The following is a 19,261-nucleotide window of genomic DNA, read 5'->3' as shown; positions in this document are numbered from 1 at the left end:
GAGTATTGCATTAGCAATACTAGTCCCCTACCGGCAAGTGTAATCTGGTTCCCGTTAAGAATTGAAAATGCCATAATTCCGTCAAAAATTAATGAAGTGGGACGAAATGCAAACTTGATCTATAACTAATCAAGGTAAAGCCACATACCAAAAATCAGCTCAATATCTACAAGCGTTTAGAAGAAAATTGCGGAAAACCTGAAAAATTGAAAAGGCCGTAATTCCGTCAAAAATCAATGAAGCGGAACGAAATGCATACTTGATCTGTAACTCATCAAGATACACTCACATACCAAAAATCAGCTCAATATCTGCAAGCGTTTAAGAAAAAAGTGCGGAAAACCAAGTGGGACAGACTGACAGACAGACAGACAGACGGACGGACAGACTCAGAGGAAACCTATAGTCCCCTCCGGCTTCACCGGTAGGGGACTAACAAGCTAGTTCCGAGAATTTGTATCCCCAGCTTAAGGGAAAAAAGAAGGTAGAAGATATGGAAAAATTTCTGCAGATGGAAAAAGACAAAACGCCAACCTGTACCTTTCTGCTTTTGGTCTTAAAGTCAATAGGAGTTTTTAGTCCCCTACCGGTGAAACCGGAGGGGACTATAGGTTTCCTCTGAGTCTCTCTGTCCGTCTGTCTGTCTGTCCCTCTGTCTGTCTGTCAGTCTGTCCCACTTGGTTTTCCGCACTTTTTTTCTAAACGCTTGCAGATATTGAGGTGATTTTTGGTATGTGGGTGTATCTTGATAAGTTACAGATCAAGTTTGCATTTCGTTCCGCTTCAATGATTTTTGACGGAATTACGACCTTTTCAATTTTTCAGGGTTTCCGCAGTTTTTTTCTAAACGCTTGCAGCTATTGAGCTGATTTTTGGTATGTGACTTTACCTTCATGAGTTATAGATCAAGTTTGCATTTCGTTCCACTTCATTAATTTTTGACGGAATTATTGGCAATTCCAATTTTTAACGGGAACCAGATTACACTTGCCGGTAGGGGACTAGTATTGGTAATGCAATACTCTCAGAATGCTTGTTAGTCCCCTACCGGTGAAACCGGAGGGGACTATAGGTTTCCTCTGAGTCTGTCCGTCCGTCTGTCTGTCCGTCTGTCCCTCTGTCTGTCTGTCAGTCTGTCCCACTTTGTTTTCCGCACTTTTTTCCTAAACGCTTGCAGATATTGAGCTGATTTTTGGCATATGAGTGTATCTTGATGAGTTACAGATCAAGTTTGCATTTCGTTCCGCTTCATTGATTTATGGCATTTTTAATTTTTAACGAGAACCAGATTACACTTGCCGGTAGGGGACTAGTATTGCTAATGCAATACTCTCAGAATGCTTGTTTGATTGAATTTTGTTAGTCCCCTGCCGGTGAAACCGGAGTGGACTATATGTTTCCTCTGAGTCTGTCCGTCCCTCTGTCTGTCTGTCCCTCTGTCTGTCTGTCAGTCTGTCCCACTTGGTTTTCCGCACTTTTTTTCCTAAACGCTTGCAGATATTGAGCTGATTTTTGGTTTGTTAGTGTATCTTGATGAGTTACAGATCAAGTTTGCATTTCGTTCCGCTTCATTGAATTTTGACGGAATTACGACCTTTTCATTAAGGGTTTTCCGCGATTTTTTCCTAAACGCTTGCAGATATTGAGCTGATTTTTGGTATGTGACTTTACTTTAATTACTTATAGATCAAGTTTGCATTTCGTTTTGCTTCAATGATTTTTGACAGAATTATGACATTTTCAATTTTTAACGGGAACCAGACTAACTTCCCGGTAGGGGACTAGTATTGCTAATGCAATACTCTCAGAATGCTTGTTTAAAAAACAGTTTTATCTGTCTTACTCCATATAATTATATTAATAACTTTATATAGATCTTTCTAATAGATTAGCAGAGACGTGAAGGTAATGTTTTAAACATTAAAACATGACAACAAATTGATGCCATAATTAAGGCTCGGTGTCGGCGTCCCCCCTCCCCCCTTTCACAAATGTTTCACTGCTTAACTTTATCAAACAATGCATCTATTATTATCAGCAGTTTGAGGACCAATGTACTTGTTACTGTGTAAAAAATTGCACACAGGGAAATTGAGACTTTTTCTTCATTCGTTCAGTCATAGACCTAAAGTGTTCAAAAACTGCGAACGATAGTATTGTTCTCCCGCCTACCTCCAAGTCAATTTTTCAAAAGTTAACACATTTGAATGATTTCTCATATTTATATAGATATTTACATGAATTTTCATAAAACATTACTTCTTTGGGAAAACAAATAGAGATAACTATATAGTTTTGGTAAAACTTGTGTTTTACATATGATTGCGCCCATGACAAAAGGGCCTTATGGCAATTTTGCTAAAACAGAGAAATAACGTCATAAAGATATGACGTTGCAGACGGTGAGCGTCGACGCAGATTTTTTTTATCCACGCGTTTTACGTTTTGACACGTCTAGCTCACTTTTGTCGTTCTCAACATTGAAATAATTATTTATTTTCATTTATATCTTTAATTCACGTCTTGATCTTCTAGTCCACTGATATTAATTAAAATATAAAATATTTAGAATTTTATTCGAGACCCGTGTTTTTACTACATAGTACATGTATGTTTATACGTCTCTGATCTGGGCTATGCATTTCCTGCATGCATATATAGAAGCTTCAGATAAGGTGATTTTCTGGATAATTGAATATGGATGAACGAATGCGATTTTGATATATAGACAAATTGAAGTTATATGTTAGACACGGGAATATTATCAAAATATTGCAGAGGAAATCGTTTTCCTGTACAAGATCCGCTCCACCATTCTCAACACATCGATTATGGCACGCCGATTGCTTCAAAATTATTTTCTGCACAACGATCACGATTTTATACACGAGCTTGATGAAAAATATACACGAGTAAAATAAAAATGCACGTATCGATAAAAATTGCACATAGTTTGAAAGATTTTAACACAAACATAACGAAAAATACACGAATCCGAAATTTTTTACACGATTAATGGGTATAAAATGCACAAACGTAAAATCAAAAACTGCACGAGCAGAGGAAACTAAAAATTACACAAAAATTTTACTGCGCATACAGCTGCGCATATCATTATTATGCACATAGAATATTCATTGTGTTCTTGGTTTTCTGTACTCTTTATCTCTTCTTGAATGTTGGATGTAGTCGAGAGAAAATGGCGTTGACGATGATATGCATGTTTGTTTGCTTCTTTATTTCTTTGCTAAAACTCGATCCGATTTCTAGCTAATGCCAATCAAACGAATGAAGTGTTTTCTTGTGAACTGTGTGAAAAAAATTAAAAGTTGTTCGGAGATATTATATTTTTCTTATATTGACCGAGATCCTAGCCAAAATATGGAGGTATTATATGATGCCGGACATAAATTGTGACAAGAAAGAAATCGCGTGTTTGTGTTATAATGCGGGGGAAAAAGTACCATTGCATATGATGCACTCGACTCTGAACTAAAAGTAATACACAGCAAACTCTAAATTCCTAACGATAAACAGATCTTGCTTTAAAAAATGATCATAGAATTATTAATTTATTTTTTTTAAATATACGCTCTTTGGCCTTTTAAAATTATCCAACTTATAGATACAACTTTAACGGAAATTATTTGTATAAAATAAAAATTAACACATGCATAATAAAACGATTAATAAAGTGGATTCTTCATGAAAATGATGGCAGAATTATTGCTGATTATAATCATTAAATTGTAGAATTTATTTCGGTACTTCTCATTTGTACTAATTATGATTTCATTTGAGCAAATTTTTTTTTTCATTTGGGAGTTAGCTGGATATATTTTTTTTATTTTCAAAAAGATTAAAAAGTGGGGATTACCTGACCATAGATATACACAGTATGTTTTTAAAGTCAAACATAAAAAAAATATTTCTAATTATACATGTATCTTTACTTATAAAATATGAGGATATCAATTTCAGTTGGATATCTGTAGCCTACACTGTTATGAATTCCTTCCATGATATCGCATATTTTCAGTCAAAAACTACTCAATAAACAACAAGATATTCCTAAGGGAAAGCGTTACCCTCATTCGTAATGGCGATTACTTGATTAATGTTTTCACTTTTAATAAAAAGGACCAGATAAAGGGAAAATATATATACTCTATGTACTTTATGTACATGCGGTTTTGTGTTTTGTTACTTAAAATTTGTCCAAATGAAATAACAAAACTCTACTCAAATGATCCTGGCACCGGTAAAACATATGATTTGTGGTGGATCTGGTTCGTGGATTGACTGAGTCGCAACATCTGAATCTATGTATTTATTAAAGTTTCAAATCGTTGGACGATAATGACACGTCAGAAATTTTAAAACATAGTGAATTACTAAATACATCTACGTACAATGTTACAAAAAAAAGAAAATGGGAATGAATATTATAATAAATAGAAAGAACATAGAACGCGTTTTATCGCTCTTGAAAAATGCAAATAAATCATGTTCTTTATGGAGCTCGAGGTTTGACAAAGATTTTCCAAGATAACAAATTTTCTTTACATTTCGAATTTGTATGCATAAAATTTTAATTATTATTAAAACACTTGTTTTTTGTAATAACACTTTTTTACCCAAAGATATAGTCATTATAAAAAGAACATGACTGTATAATTATAAAATGAAAATAATCTTCAATAACATTCAAGGAACATATTTGATGCAAGCTCCACTTTTTAAAAGATTATTCATGTGCATATCTAACATTTTTGAAAATTCAGATTGAGTTAAAAGCCTAATCTATGCAATATGAATTTTGTACGTATATAATATGTACAAGTAATTAAAAAGTTTGCTTTATAGCAATATTGTACATGTGTATCAATGGCATCAACCAGGTCTTGTTTTTACTTCGAGCATGACGACGAATAAATATAAGAAAACATATGATGAATATAAACTTCAAGAAATTTTTGTTTTATTACCGTGTTCAAATTTATTATTGTCAAAATCTGCATTGAAAATAAATATGCATGTGTAGCCAAGTCCCAGCTAATTAAGTTCATCTTGTACATCTTCTTGAATTTGGTCTTACAATATCGTTACAAATCAGTTAAATTGCAGTCCTGATTTCGATAGACTATTATATGTACCCTTAAATTCTTAGAAAATATTTCAGGCACGTAGCTTCAGTAGGGGCCTGCCCCCCTTTTTTCCAAACATAACCTACTTCTATTGTAAATGTCCACTGAAAAGCTGGTTGCCCCCCCCCCCCTTGTTGTAGGATAGTTTAAATCAAAGTAATTTGGTATTATAATGTTTCGAAAACAAAGTGGAAGGTGCCCCCCCCCCCTCCCACGAAATAGGATTTTCGAGTTTGGACACTTCACCTTTTTTGTTGCTTGTCAAGGTTTTTTTCAGGTAGGTTGGCAAAAAAAAAAAACTTGCTCCCCCCCCCCCCCGATACTATGCCTGTATTTTATCATTTTAAATTTTCTTCACTCCTTTATATGCATTTTAACTATTCAAAATAGACTACCGCCGGTACATTAAAAACAACATAAAATTAAGCTTTAATTCACATAAGTAAAACGACTGTATAATTTTTCTACAGTTTCATGGAGTTTTATGAAATCACCACACGTTGGTCAAAAGTGAAGACTACATGTACTACTTTGTTACATACATATATCGAAAAGTGAGATATGCGTTTCAATATTAAAATTTCAGTTGCGCAATTATTTGCTCGATTTTCTTTACTGTTGACTTCCAAAAAGTTTTCGGTCAAATTCCACAACCCAGATGATCGCAACATTGCTTCAAAATCTTTGTATGAATTGCCAGTAATCTTTAATCAAAAGGTATTATTGGTGTGTGAAATAGCTATAAATCGATTAGCGTACAGGTGTCTTTCGTTCCAGAATCAGCAGGGAGGGATCTCTGTATGAAAAGGTCACGCATGCACATCCTTGATTATTACCAAAAGTACACTCAGTGGGTGGTGGAGGAGAAGAGTTTGATTTGTTGTTAACTCTCCTGTATTATATCACATGTTGTTATTATTTATTTTAATTTAGGCCTATATGTCATTGTTTTAAACTTTCAAAAGAAATTGCTATATAGAGGAATGACCTACTAAAAAAAATCCAACAATTAAACACACAACTGTAATATGCACCCCCCCTTTTTTTACGTTATCTAAACATGTATTCTTTGTAGACTGTTTTTTATTCGGGAGTATTCATATACTACAAGTTTAAGATTGTGTGCCTGTCAATTTATCTACATGTATAATATATGTTGTACATATTCTTGATAGTCTAGCGTAATTTTAAAAGAATCTTTTTTAAAAAGATTGCTAACACTTTACTCCTCCTTTTGTATTTATAGTGTGTTTCAAGCATCCAAGCCACATTGACCTGTTTTCTAATGAATATTAATGAAATGTGCGCAATGAGGATGCGTTGCGTATTATGTCGATGTTGTATTCTCACTCGTACAGTTTTCGTTTTTTTGTTTGTGTAATTTTCTCACTATATCGTGTAAATATTTTGTTGATTGTGCAGTTTTTCAATAGTTTGTGTAAATTTCAATAACTTCGTGTATATTTTCCTCACTTTGTGTAAGTTTTTACTTACTCGTGTAATTTTTGTTTAAGGTCGTGCAGAAAATAATTTTGAAGCAATCGGCGTGCCATAATCGATCATGTAAACATTGAACTAATGAAGCATTGGCGCATCGTGCATAAATTTTTGTTGTAAAATGCTTTAATTGCCAAAAATTTGAAACTGATCACAATTCTTCCAATAGAAAAGAAAAGTATTCTTGTAAGTTTTCTCAAATCTAGCAAAAATACGAACGATTGACAGACGTGTTATTATTTTTAAGAACTATAAATAAAAACAAGAGAGGTAACTCTGACTAGCGAGATACTATAGAGGTACCAGAGAGGGACTTTCTTCTTTTTTTTAAACACCATTCAAAATCACCATACTCGTACAAATTTGCTTCCGTAGTATAAAAAATATTTTTAAAAATCTTACTTATCATCAGTTAAAAAAACGTTTTAATTGTAAGTATTATATTTATATTTTCTTTAAAAGTATTTTTGAAAGCTCATGGAACTAGCTGCTGTCAAAGTGAAAGAGAAAAAAAAAATATAGAATAAGAAATAAATGCTAAAATGAACCAGACTTTCATTTATTTTTTAAATCTGTTACATGTGCATCTAATTATTTTAACATGAATTTTTTTTTTTTTTTTAAATAATTTGAATTTTAATTTAATTTTTTTCAGTAATAATGATCATAAATTTAAATAAAATAAAACGAAATTTAAAAAAAAAAATTGTTTCGTCTTATTTTTGTTGTTGCCACTTCCGATGTAAGTGCTTGAAAACAAAAACTACGAAATGAAATAAAATTGTTCTTATTGTTCTAGCTTAAAAAAAAGTTTACATGTATGTATACCTGATGTGTGTGTGAGAGAAAGAGAGAGAGAGAGAGAGATGTTACATTAAATCCAGTTTATTAATACAATGTGAAATGTGAAACTTTAATGAAAAGGCGAATTTTAAAAAACACAACAATATCGTATTATGAAAAGAAATCTCTATCTCTCTTTTTTTTCTTTTGCTGTCTATTTATTTTCAGTAACTAGAAAATATAACATTTTGGTACTCGTGTTGTGCATAAAAAAGTTCAAAGGTTTTAGCTTTATCTGCACTTTTTAGTCACTTAAAAGTCAAATATATGTAATCCTTGTCATTCATAGAATCTCAGCATTGTATGTCATTACAGTTCTATTATCAATCTAAAACTCGTTTTCTTATTGAAATTATTATCTCAGTTATCGGTTTTGTTTGATATTGCTTAACTTGCCGTTGAATTATGTAAACGGACTGATTTTGTCATTTGGATTTATTGAAATAAATCTTGTTAAGATCAAATTGTATTTAAACATGCATTGTACAAACTAAATTAAATGCTAAAAATATACTGAACAAAGACTAAGAATATGTTTGTATGATTTTATTTTTGCGGCAGTGCAGGAGACCAAGGAAGAAGGCCAGGGTCATTTTATATTACCGGGACCTAACTATTTTACAGTGTATCTGTAAAGCTTTACAAGGATAAGCATATCAAAGTCTCTGGCATGGGACCAGAATGGAATTCTTATATTGTAAAATTTCATATACAATAACATTAGATAACAATAACATTAGAATTTCATACGATAAAGGAGCCGCGAGAAATGGGGGGGGGGGGGATTCTACACACACCATCACATAACAATATTCACATGTACATAAATGTTTGCCACATCGTAAAAATCTGTCATTTAAAAACTCAGCCAGTCAAGGAATATTACGAACCAGTCGCATTTAACTGACTGAATATATAAAACTTTCAATTAATTTTTACACCCCCACCCCCACCCCCCCTCCCCCCCCCCCCAGCCGAAGAAATTCTGTTAATTAATCTGCATGCCATCGATTCATAACGACAACATATATATAATTATTTATGATTTATTTCTTAGAAAAATCTATTTGATATTATTTTAAAAAATGACATATTGATTTCATTCAAAGTTCGGGTAAAATTTGTTTAAATGAAAATAAAATACCCGATATCTATTAATACCCAGTGTATACATGTTCTTCTAAAACCATTTAATTTTACAAAATCAAACAAAATCGCTATTCTAGGACGCAATTTTTCTCATGATTAACTAGATTTGATAGCAGTTAAGTTTCCAGTTCCAGGTATGTGGAGTTCATGATCGCTGTTTGTTTTGAAAATGACCCTGCTCATATACATGTACGTAAGGAGAGAGTTCAAGGTGCAAAAATAAACTGAGGAATTATTTCAATAATATTTCAAACCTAACCAGACCGTTCACGGTAGGTAGAGCGCTCGCTCCGTGATCGGGAGGTCGTGAGTTCGAATCTCGGCCGCGACAGACCTAAGTCGATAAAAAATAGGTAGCAACTGTTCCTTCACCATGCGCTCGGCACTTTGAAGTGAAAGTTGCGGGTCCTTCAGATGAGACCTTAAAAACCGAGGCCCCGTGTCACGGCAGGCGTTGGCACGATAAAGATCCCTCACTGCTCAATGGCCCTGCGTGCCGAGTAAAGGTCAAAATTTGAAGCCCTTCACCGGTATATGGTGACATCTCTATATGAGTGAAAAATTCTCGAATGGGACATAAAACAATATACAATCAATCAATCAAACCTAACCAAATGACGTATTTGGAGGTTATGGGGTTGGTGGTGGGAAGGCATCCTCCCCTGCACACCTAAAATTTAGGAAGATTTTAGAAATACGACAACCCTCCAATGCTTTTAATTTCATGTTAACTACAAGTATTGCATGTTTCTGTCATTTAACATTTACACCCCCCACCCCCCACCCCAACTCACACACACAATCCAACCATTGGTCATCCTGGATCTGTTCCTTTCATTAATGCATGTGAATTATTATTCATCCATTTGTTTATAATTTGTCAACCTGCTTATTCAAAATTAATTATTCAAAAATTTTCCTTGCTTTGACTGAAAAAATGTGTATCATTTCAATTTAAAAAAAGAAGTTTTGTTACCACATGCAGGCAGAAGTCCTTCTGAATTTTTGTTTGAAATTTTTTAATCGAATATTGCTTAACATGCAGTGTATCAACTTAATGTCCTTAAATTGTTGTACAGCGTATACGGTAACTCACTACATTTCACAAATTTTCTGTCTAATTATATTTAGAAAACAAAAACAAACAAACAAAAAAAAACAACAACAACAAATTCACTACCCAGCAGCATCTATTTTATTGTTGTTTCCGAGAATTTTTTTGAAATATTTTTTAACTTCACATTTTGAAAGAGATATCGTTTATACTGGATTCAACCCCCACCCCCCAAAAAATGGCATCTTGTCCTATCGAGAGCCATGCTTAAAATGAGATGATTTTCGAATGAATTCTACAGGTTTCTCAAACGATTATTACACGAGATAAATACTTTGGTTTTGAGAGAATAAATTGGTATTGAACAGAAGCCGCTTGCTTCTCGGGTTTTCCTGACATTCCAGCATAGTGAAATGTAAAACAAACAAACGAACAAACACTCATAATTCTATACACCACTGCATGATGGATAATACCGGTAGTTAATACAACTATTTATTATCATATTATACAATTATGAAAAGAGACAATGACTCAAAAATGTTTCTGGAAATGCTCAATAACATACATTTATTACCACAGCAACATTACAATGCAAAGTGAAAGTCATGTTCACTCTGAAAACTTTTGACGTTGGTGCGAAAGTAACATGACGTCATTGTTTACCTGTTAAAGTATCATTGATATAAATGAAGGAAAAATCTACTTAGAGTTGACGTAGGGCCATAAAAATTCAGATTTGGCAACTTCTAACCTTGCTCTATTAAAATCCATGAAAAACTTAAAATGTGTAAAAATTGCCATAAGGGCCCTTTTCCCCTGGGCGCAATCATATAGAAATCAACAGAAAGCGGAAAATATTTTAAAAACATCTCTCCCCCCCCCCCCGTGAAAAAAAATTCCTTTTTACAGGTAATATGGACTATCATTTTACAAATTCATACCAAAGCTTTTTGTGTTTCACGGGGGGAATTTATGTTTACAGACAAAAAACTACAAAAATGCTCAAAGGGTTTAACAACTAAAACATTGTATTTCATTAATAATATACGTTTAATTTTATATGCGTAAAACATAAGAAAAGATCTGAGGAACCTTTATTCATATCCAAGAATATTTTAAAATGTGTTGATGCTTTAAAGCCTGATTTCAATGGAAAATATCGCCCCCCCTTTATTGAAAGAGTTGGAATTGGGGATAATTAACTAATTAACACTGGCAATAAAATTACCAGTCAATTACCATTGAACTGTTCTTTGCATTCAACAAAGATTTTACGGCCAAATTGTCATTAGTATTGAATTAAATGGGTGTAAAATGTAGGTGGGAATCGAGAGTTAGCGTGCGTAGTTCTTTAGGTCTATGGCTCAATATTATCAGTCATCTACGATACTTAACTCTGCTGAACTAAAAGACAACGAATTAATTAAAGGCAAAAAGTATGAAAAATGCTTCTTTAATATCATGTGAAGAAAACATTATTTCTTTCACTCTATAATTTCTCCTATCTTACATAAACAAAGAGTACACCAGTTCTTTTATCATAACACAAATAAAGGTTATTTTATATCATAATACAAATAAAGATTATCTCTGTTCCTATAGAAAAAGGAATATCCACATACTTTAAGAACTTTAAATGAGAATAAGATTAAGTCCAAATTTAGTTTTGATATCCTGAATTTGTTTTCAAATTAACTGATTTTCAACTAAAAACATATAGTGAACAATTGAAATAAAAAGGTTGAGATACCAAACAGAGATTGATCTCAAAAACCTATTAACAAAGGATTTTGAAAACAGAGTATAAAACACAGATCCCTAAATTCCAGAGATAGGATCAGATGCATAGGAGGGATCATCCCTGGTAAAATTTATTGTCATAAGCCTGCTTTGAGCAGTATCTTGCATATGGAATGATAAAATAATGTGTCATATCAATGCGGAGACCGGAGGTCATCAGGTATTGTACATAAATAAGGAGACAAGAGTGTGAAAAACAGTCACCAGATACAATCAATGTAGAGACCAGTGGTAAACTAATGTTTCATATCAAAACGGAGACTAGAGGCCACCTTATATTGTACATCAATAGGGAGACCAGAGGTCACCTTTTATAGTATATCAATAGGGAGACCAGTGGTCACCTTATATTATACATAATTAGGGAGACCAGAGGTCACTTATTTTGTACATCGATAGGGAGACCAGAGGTCACCTTAAATTGTATATCAATACGGAAACAATAGGACACTAATATTGTACATAATTAGGGAAACCAGAGGTAACCTTATATTGTACATCAGTAGGGAGACCAGAGGTCACCTTATATTGTACATCAATATGGAGATCAAAGGACTCCTTATATTGTACATCAATAGGGAGACCAGTACTCAACTTATATTGTACATCAATAGGGAGACCAGTACTCAATTTATATTGTACATTATTAGGGAGACCAGAGATAACCTTTTATTGTATATCAATAGAGAGACCAGAGGTAACCTTATATTGTATATCATGAGGAAGACCAGAGGTCACTTATTTTGTACATCGATACAGAGACCATAGGACACCTTATATTGTATATTAATAGGGAGACCAAAGGTCACCTTATATTGTACATCAATTGGGAGACCAGAGGTCACCTTATATTGTACATCAATATGGAGACCAGCGGACACCGTATATTATACATAATAAGGGAGACCAGAGGTCACCTTACATTGTACATCAATAGGGAGACCAGTGGTCACCTTAAATTATACATAATTAGGGAGACCAAAGATTAGCTTTGGTATTAAGATAGGTTTAAGCAAATGCCATGAAAATAAAAGGGGTACTGTAAAGATCTGTAGTAAAAATATGGGATGGACGAACTGTAACTATATTTTGCACAGGGTAATTTTGGGTGAAAATCCCGAAAGTACTTTGTAAGGTACTTTGTAAGGTCATAAATAAAATACAATACATAGCAAAAAACAATGCCAAAAATCAGTTTCCAACTAAATCAGGAAAATATAGGGGTATACACAAATATAAACAACCAACACATCCAAATAGAGTAAAACAACACAGAAAGAAAACAGCTTATTTTGTTGGTGTCCTGAGTTTCCATTCCGTCGTTTGCTAACATTCCTGTCCTATAGAAATGATCCAACATCGCTTCTTTTTCGACATATCTGTCGTACATCCATTTGGTGAGTCCATTTTCGTCTCTAGGGACGCTTTGTATATCGAAGACTCGATAATGCATGTGTATGGGTGGAAATTTTCCCATGGAGAACATTAGAGTCAGGACATTCGGTGCTTCTCCTTTTGGATAAGCAATGATGCAGTTCAACTTTTCATAATTATCATTGAAATCGCAGAGACCTGAAACGTGTAATATATATATATATATATATATATATATATATATATATATATATATATATATATATATATATATATATATATATATATATATATATATATATATATATATATATAAAAGAGATCACCTTATATTGTATATCAATAGGGAGATCAGAGGTCACCTTATATTGTACATCAAAAGGGAGATCAGAGGTCATCTTATATTGTATAGCAATAGGGAGACCAGAGGTCACTTATTTTGTACATCAATATATAGACCATAGGACACCTTATATTGTAAATAATAGGGAGACCAAAGGTTACCTTATATTTCACATAAATTGGAAGACCAGAGGTCACCGTATATTGTACATAATAAAGGAGCCCAGAGGACACCATATATTGTACATAATTAGGGAGAACAGAGGTCACCTTATATTGTACATCAATAGGGAGACCAGAGGTCACCTTATATTGTATATTGTACATGAAGAGGGAGACCAGAGGTCACCTTATATTGTACATCAATAGGGAGACCAGAGGTCACTTATTTTGTACATCAATAGGGAGACCAGAGGTTACCTTTTATTGTACATAATTAGGGGGACCAGAGGTCACCTTATATTGTACTTGAATAGGGAGACCAGAAGACACTGTATATTATACATAATTAGGGAGACCAGAAGACACCTTATATTGTACATCAATAGGGAGACCAGTGAACACCTTATATTGTACATAATTAGGGAGGCCAGAGATCACCTTATATTGTATATTGTACATCAATAAGGAGATCAGAGATCACCTTATACTGAACATCTTGTTTCCCTATTGATGTACTTTATAAGTTGATTTCTGGTCTCCCTAATGATATCTCTCAGTTGATTCAATATGGAAGAGCATGTTCTACGTATGAACAATTTTAAAAACGATTTAAATTATTGACAAAGTTGATGAAGCAAGAATATCAGCAGTCTCGTTTCGTAAGTTCTATGGTCGATACAATGACCTTATCAGCAAATACAATTTATCATAAAGTCAAATGCTGACTGTACAATATAAGGTGTGCTGTAGTGTCCCTATTGATGTATAATGTAATTTGACCTCTGGTCTCCCTATTAATGTACAATTGAGATGGCCTCTGGTCTCCGTTCTGATATGCATCATTAGTTTACCTCTTATCCTAACATTGGTGGTAGCTGGTTACTGTTTTGCACACTCTAGATAGTCTCCTTATTGAAATTCCATACTTTATGACCTCCGATCTCTACATTGATATGTCACATTATTTTTAATCATTCCATTTGCAAGATATTGTTCAAAGAAGGCTGATGACAATAAATTTGATGTGACCAGTCAACAAGGGATGCTCACTCCTATGCATCTGACCTCATCTCTGGAATTTAGGAATCTGTGTTTTCTGCTCTATTCTCAAAGTCCCTTTTTAATAGGATTTTTGAGATCAATCTCTGTTTGGTATCTCAATCTATTTCTTTTTCATTGTTCAGTATATGTTTGTAGTTGAATATCAGTTAATTTGAAAACAGATTCAGGATATTTAAACTAAATTTTGACGTAATTTTATTCTCATTTAAAGTTCTTATTGTCTGTGGATTTTCCTTTTTCCAGAGGTGACTTTTATTTGTATCATATGAAGCAGAATTTGTCCAAAATCTTTAACGTGAAAAGAAGAAAACACTTTCTGTGGCCTTCAACTTGACATTTAGATATATCGACGACGTATTGTCAATTATCAATAGTTATTCCCATTCTTATGTCGACATGATATACTGTACGTGTACATAATTTGGTGTATTCAAAATCACTGGGTACAGAGTTGTTGGCGTAATCATGAATTAGCGCTTCATATGTCTGTGTCCTGTATTGTATTCAGAAATTATTTCTTAGCGGTATTCACAAATTAGAGCATCGTTGTCCGCACCAAAGCCGCTAAAATATGAAGCCCGCTTTTTTAAGTACACATACAGTATCCCGGTGAGCTTGAAATAAAAGATTCCACAGAGTCTGACACATCTGTTTTATATTTGGATCTTTTACTAGAAAAAGACGTTAATGGTTATCTAACAACAAAGCTTTATGATAAACGTGATGACTAACTTTTCAATCGTCAACTTCCCTTACTTATGCAGCAATATACTTTTGTCAAGGAGTTTATATCTCTCAGCTGATTCCATACGGAAGAGCATGCTCTACGTATGATCAATTTCTAAAACGAGTTAAGTAATTGACTAACAAGTTGATGAAGCAAGAATATCAGCAGTCTCGTTTAAAGTCATCATTTCGTAAGTTTTATGGTCGATACAATGACCTTGTCGGCAATCAAGTCGAATGCTGACTGACTTTTTTTCAAACTGATTGTTAGGCCATTATTCACACACTGAGTTGTCCACGGATTTTTCCGTTTTTTCCCGAACATGATAAGGAGCACATGGCGGATGTGACCGGTCGGCATGGGACCTCCATGGCACCTGATCCCCATGATCCCATCTTTGATGTTTTAGAGGCCCGTATTTGCTCTGGTCCAAAATTTGTATTGTTTAATGGACTTTTGAGCTCGAATACTGTTCGTTATCTCCACATATTTCATAATCTTTATTTGTGTTATGATATAAAAGAACTGTTGCAGTCTTTGTTTATGTAAGATATGAGAAATTATAGAATGAAAGAAGTAATTTTTTCTTCATATGATTAAATGTTCAGAAGCTTTTTTAGTTAAGCAGAGTCTAGTATCGTAGAAGCCTGATCTCTGCATTCATATAAACTTTTTGTGATATCTGATCTCCATATAACACTGTAATGTACAATATATGAAGACCTCTGGCCCCAGGATCATGAAACAAACTTAGACTTAAGTCAAATTTTCAATTGATTATAAAATGTTTATTATTTATTGAATTGATCTCTAATTATTCAGATAACACCGCTTTTGTAAAGTAATATTGTAAAATAGTTTAATTTTGGCCTGCTTGACTTCTACAACATTTTAGTACAACATAAAGATTTTGACTTAAGCTTAAGATGTTTCATGATCCCAGGGCCTGGTCTCCGTATTCATTCACAACTTTACGTGACCTCTGCATTGTCTCTCTAATTACGTTTTATATAAGATGACCTCTGGTCTTGGCATTTATATGAACTCTATGTGACCTCTGTTCTCTCTAATGAACAACATAAGGTAACCTCTGGTCTCCACAATGAAGTACAACATAAGGTGACCTCTGGTCTGCTTCCTGATGTACAACAAAAGGTAACCTATGGTCTCCCTATTGATGTACAATATTAGGTGACCCCTGATCTCCCTATTGATGTACAACATAATTTGACCTCTGAACTCAATATTGATGTACAATATAAGGTGACCCCTGGTCTCCCTATTGATGTATAACATTAGGTGATCTCTGGTCTCCCTATTGATGTACAATTTAAAGTGACCTTTGGAATCCCTTTGATGTACACTATAAGGTGATCTCTGGTCTCCCTATTGATGTACAATATAAGGTGACCCCTGATCTCCCTACTGATGTACAATATTAAATGACCTCTGGTTTCCCTATTAATGTAAAGTATAAGGTGCACTTCTGGTCTCCCAAGGATATACAATACAAGGGGATCTCTGGTCACCCTAATGAAGTACAACATAAGGGTCTCCATATTCATATTATACACAGCCTTATGTGACCAACAAGCATTCTGAGAGTATTGCATAAGCAATACTAGTCCCCTACCGGCAAGTGTAATCTGGTTCCCGTTAAAAAATGAAAATGCCATAATTCCGTCAAAAATCAATAAAGCGGAACGAAATGCAAACTTGATCTATAACTCATCAAGATACACCCACATACCAAAAATCAGCTCAATATCTGCAAGCGTTTAGAAGAAAAGTGCGGAAAACCAAGTGGGACAGACGGACAGACAGCTAGACAGACAGACGGACGGACAGACTCAGAGGAAACCTATAGTCCCCTCCGGTTTCACCGGTAGGGGACTAACAAGCATTCTGAGAGTATTACATTAGCAATACTAGTCCCCTACCGGCAAGTGTAATCTGGTTCCCGTTAAGAATTGAAAATGCCATAATTCCGTCAAAAATCAATGAAATGCAAACTTGATCTATAACTAATAAAGGTAAAGTCACATACCAAAAATCAGCTCAATATCTGAAAGCGTTAAGAAGAAAATTGCGGAAAACCCCTAAAAATTGAAAAGGCCGTAATTCCGTCAAAAATCAATTAAGCGGAACGAAATGCAAACTTGATCTGTAACTCATCAAGGTACACTCACATACCGAAAATCAGCTCAATATCTGCAAGCGTTTAGGAAAAAAGTGCGGAAAACCAAGTGGGACAGACTGACAGACAGACAGAGGGACAGACAGACGGACAGACAGACGGACAGACAGACGGACGGACAGATTTAGAGGAAACCTATAGTCCCCTCCGGTTTCACCGGTAGGGGACTAATAATAATGTAAACCATAAGATGACCTTTGGTCTCCGTATTCATTTACACTTTTATGTAAAATATGGAATCCCCAATGATTAACAAAATAAGGGGACCCAAGGTCTCCGTATTCATGTACAATATAAGGTGACCTCTGGTCTCCCTATTGATGTAAAATAAAAGGTGTCCTCTGGTTTCCCTATTTATGTAAAATATAAGTTGTCTGCTGGTCTCCCTATAGATGTACATGTAGGATATAAGGGGACCTCTGGTCTCCCTACTGATGTAGGATATAAGGGAACCTTTGGTCTTCCTACTAATGTACAATATAAGGTGACCTCTGGTCTCCCTATTTATGTAAAACAAGAGGCCCAGGGGCCACATCGCTCACCTGGGCACTGTGGCTAGGAAAAAATGAAAAATCAGTTTAGTATTGAAAAGCTTAAATGCATAAGTGGTCCCAACCTACCCCTAAAAGGGAGTGGGGGGTATGATTTGAAGAAAATTAAATCTACACAACTAAGGATGCTTACATAATTTTTTGATTAACTGTGACTTTTTTCTCTACAAGTTTGAACTTCATTGTGGCCCCACCCTACCCCTGGAGGTCATGATTTGAACAAACTTGGATCTACACTATCTGAGGATGCTTCCGTAAAAATATGACAAACCGTGGATTTGCTGTTCTTGAGAAGATTTTTAAAGATTTTACCTATATACTCCTATGTAAAACTTTGATTGTTCAATGTGGCCCCACCCTACCCCCGGGGGTCATGATTTGAACAAACTTGAATCTACACCACCTGAGGATGCTTGCACATAAATATGACCAATCATAGCTTTGCTGTTCTTGAGAAGAAGATTTTTGAAGATTTTTCCTATGTATACCTATGTTACACTTTGATCGTCCATTCTGGCCCCACCCTACCCCTGTGGGTCATGATTTGAACAAACTTGAATCTACGCTACCTGAGGATGCTTCCATATAAATATGACCAATCATTGCTTTGCTGTTCTTGAGAAGGAGATTATTGAAGATTTTTCCTATATACACCTATGTAAAACTTTGATCGTCCATTGTGGCCCCACCCTACCTCCGGGGTTATGATTTGAACAAACTTGAATCTACACTACCTGACAATAATTCAACATGAGTTTCATCTTTCCTGGCCCATTGGTTCTTGAGAAGATTTTTCAATAATGCCATTAATATTTTGCTATTTCGTAATTATCTCTCAATGGAGGAGGGCGTGGCCCTTCATTTGAACAAACTTGAATCCCCTTCACCCAAGGATAGTTTGTGCCAAGTTTGATTGAAATTGACCCAGTAGTTCTGGAGAAGAAGATGAAAATGTGAAAAGTTTACGACAACAACGCCGACGACGCCGACACCGACGACGAAAGACAACGGACAAATTTTGATCAGAAAAGCTCACTTGAGCCTTCGGCTCAGGTGAGCTAATAAAAGGTGTCATCTGGTTTCCCTGTTGATGTACAATATAAGGTGTCCTCTGGTCTCCCAACTAATGTAGGATAAAAGGGGACCTTTCGTCTCCCCATTGATGCACAATATAAGTGATCGCTGGTTTCCCTATTGATGTACAATATAAGGTTTCTTCTGATCTCCCTACTGATGTAGGATATAAGGGAACTTCTGGTCTCCCTATTGATGCACAATTTAAGGTGACCTCTGGTGTCCCTACAGATGTAGGACATAAGGGAACCTCTGGTCTCCCTATTGATGTAGGATAGA

The 19,261-nt window shown here is 34.7% G+C and overlaps 1 protein-coding gene across 1 annotated transcript in view; it reads right to left on the bottom strand.

Annotated features, from left to right (window-relative positions):
• Positions 1-3,496: 3,496 nt before the first annotated feature.
• The window catches only part of LOC133183817 (galactose mutarotase-like), an 82,842-nt gene continuing 67,077 nt past the window's right edge, over positions 3,497-19,261 (bottom strand). The window contains exon 9 of the mRNA XM_061318719.1: positions 3,497-3,513. The gene's annotated coding sequence lies outside the window, so the exon portion shown is untranslated. The remainder of the gene's footprint in view (positions 3,514-19,261) is intronic.

The sequence above is a fragment of the Saccostrea echinata genome, unplaced genomic scaffold (assembly GCF_033153115.1).
Source record: "Saccostrea echinata isolate AGI-Se365-2 ecotype Australia unplaced genomic scaffold, CSIRO_AGI_Sech_v1 ptg000009l, whole genome shotgun sequence".
NCBI classification, from domain to species: Eukaryota; Metazoa; Mollusca; class Bivalvia; order Ostreida; family Ostreidae; genus Saccostrea; species Saccostrea echinata.
The sequence above is the reverse complement of the archived record's forward strand: the minus strand, read 5'-3'. Positions and strand labels throughout refer to the sequence as shown.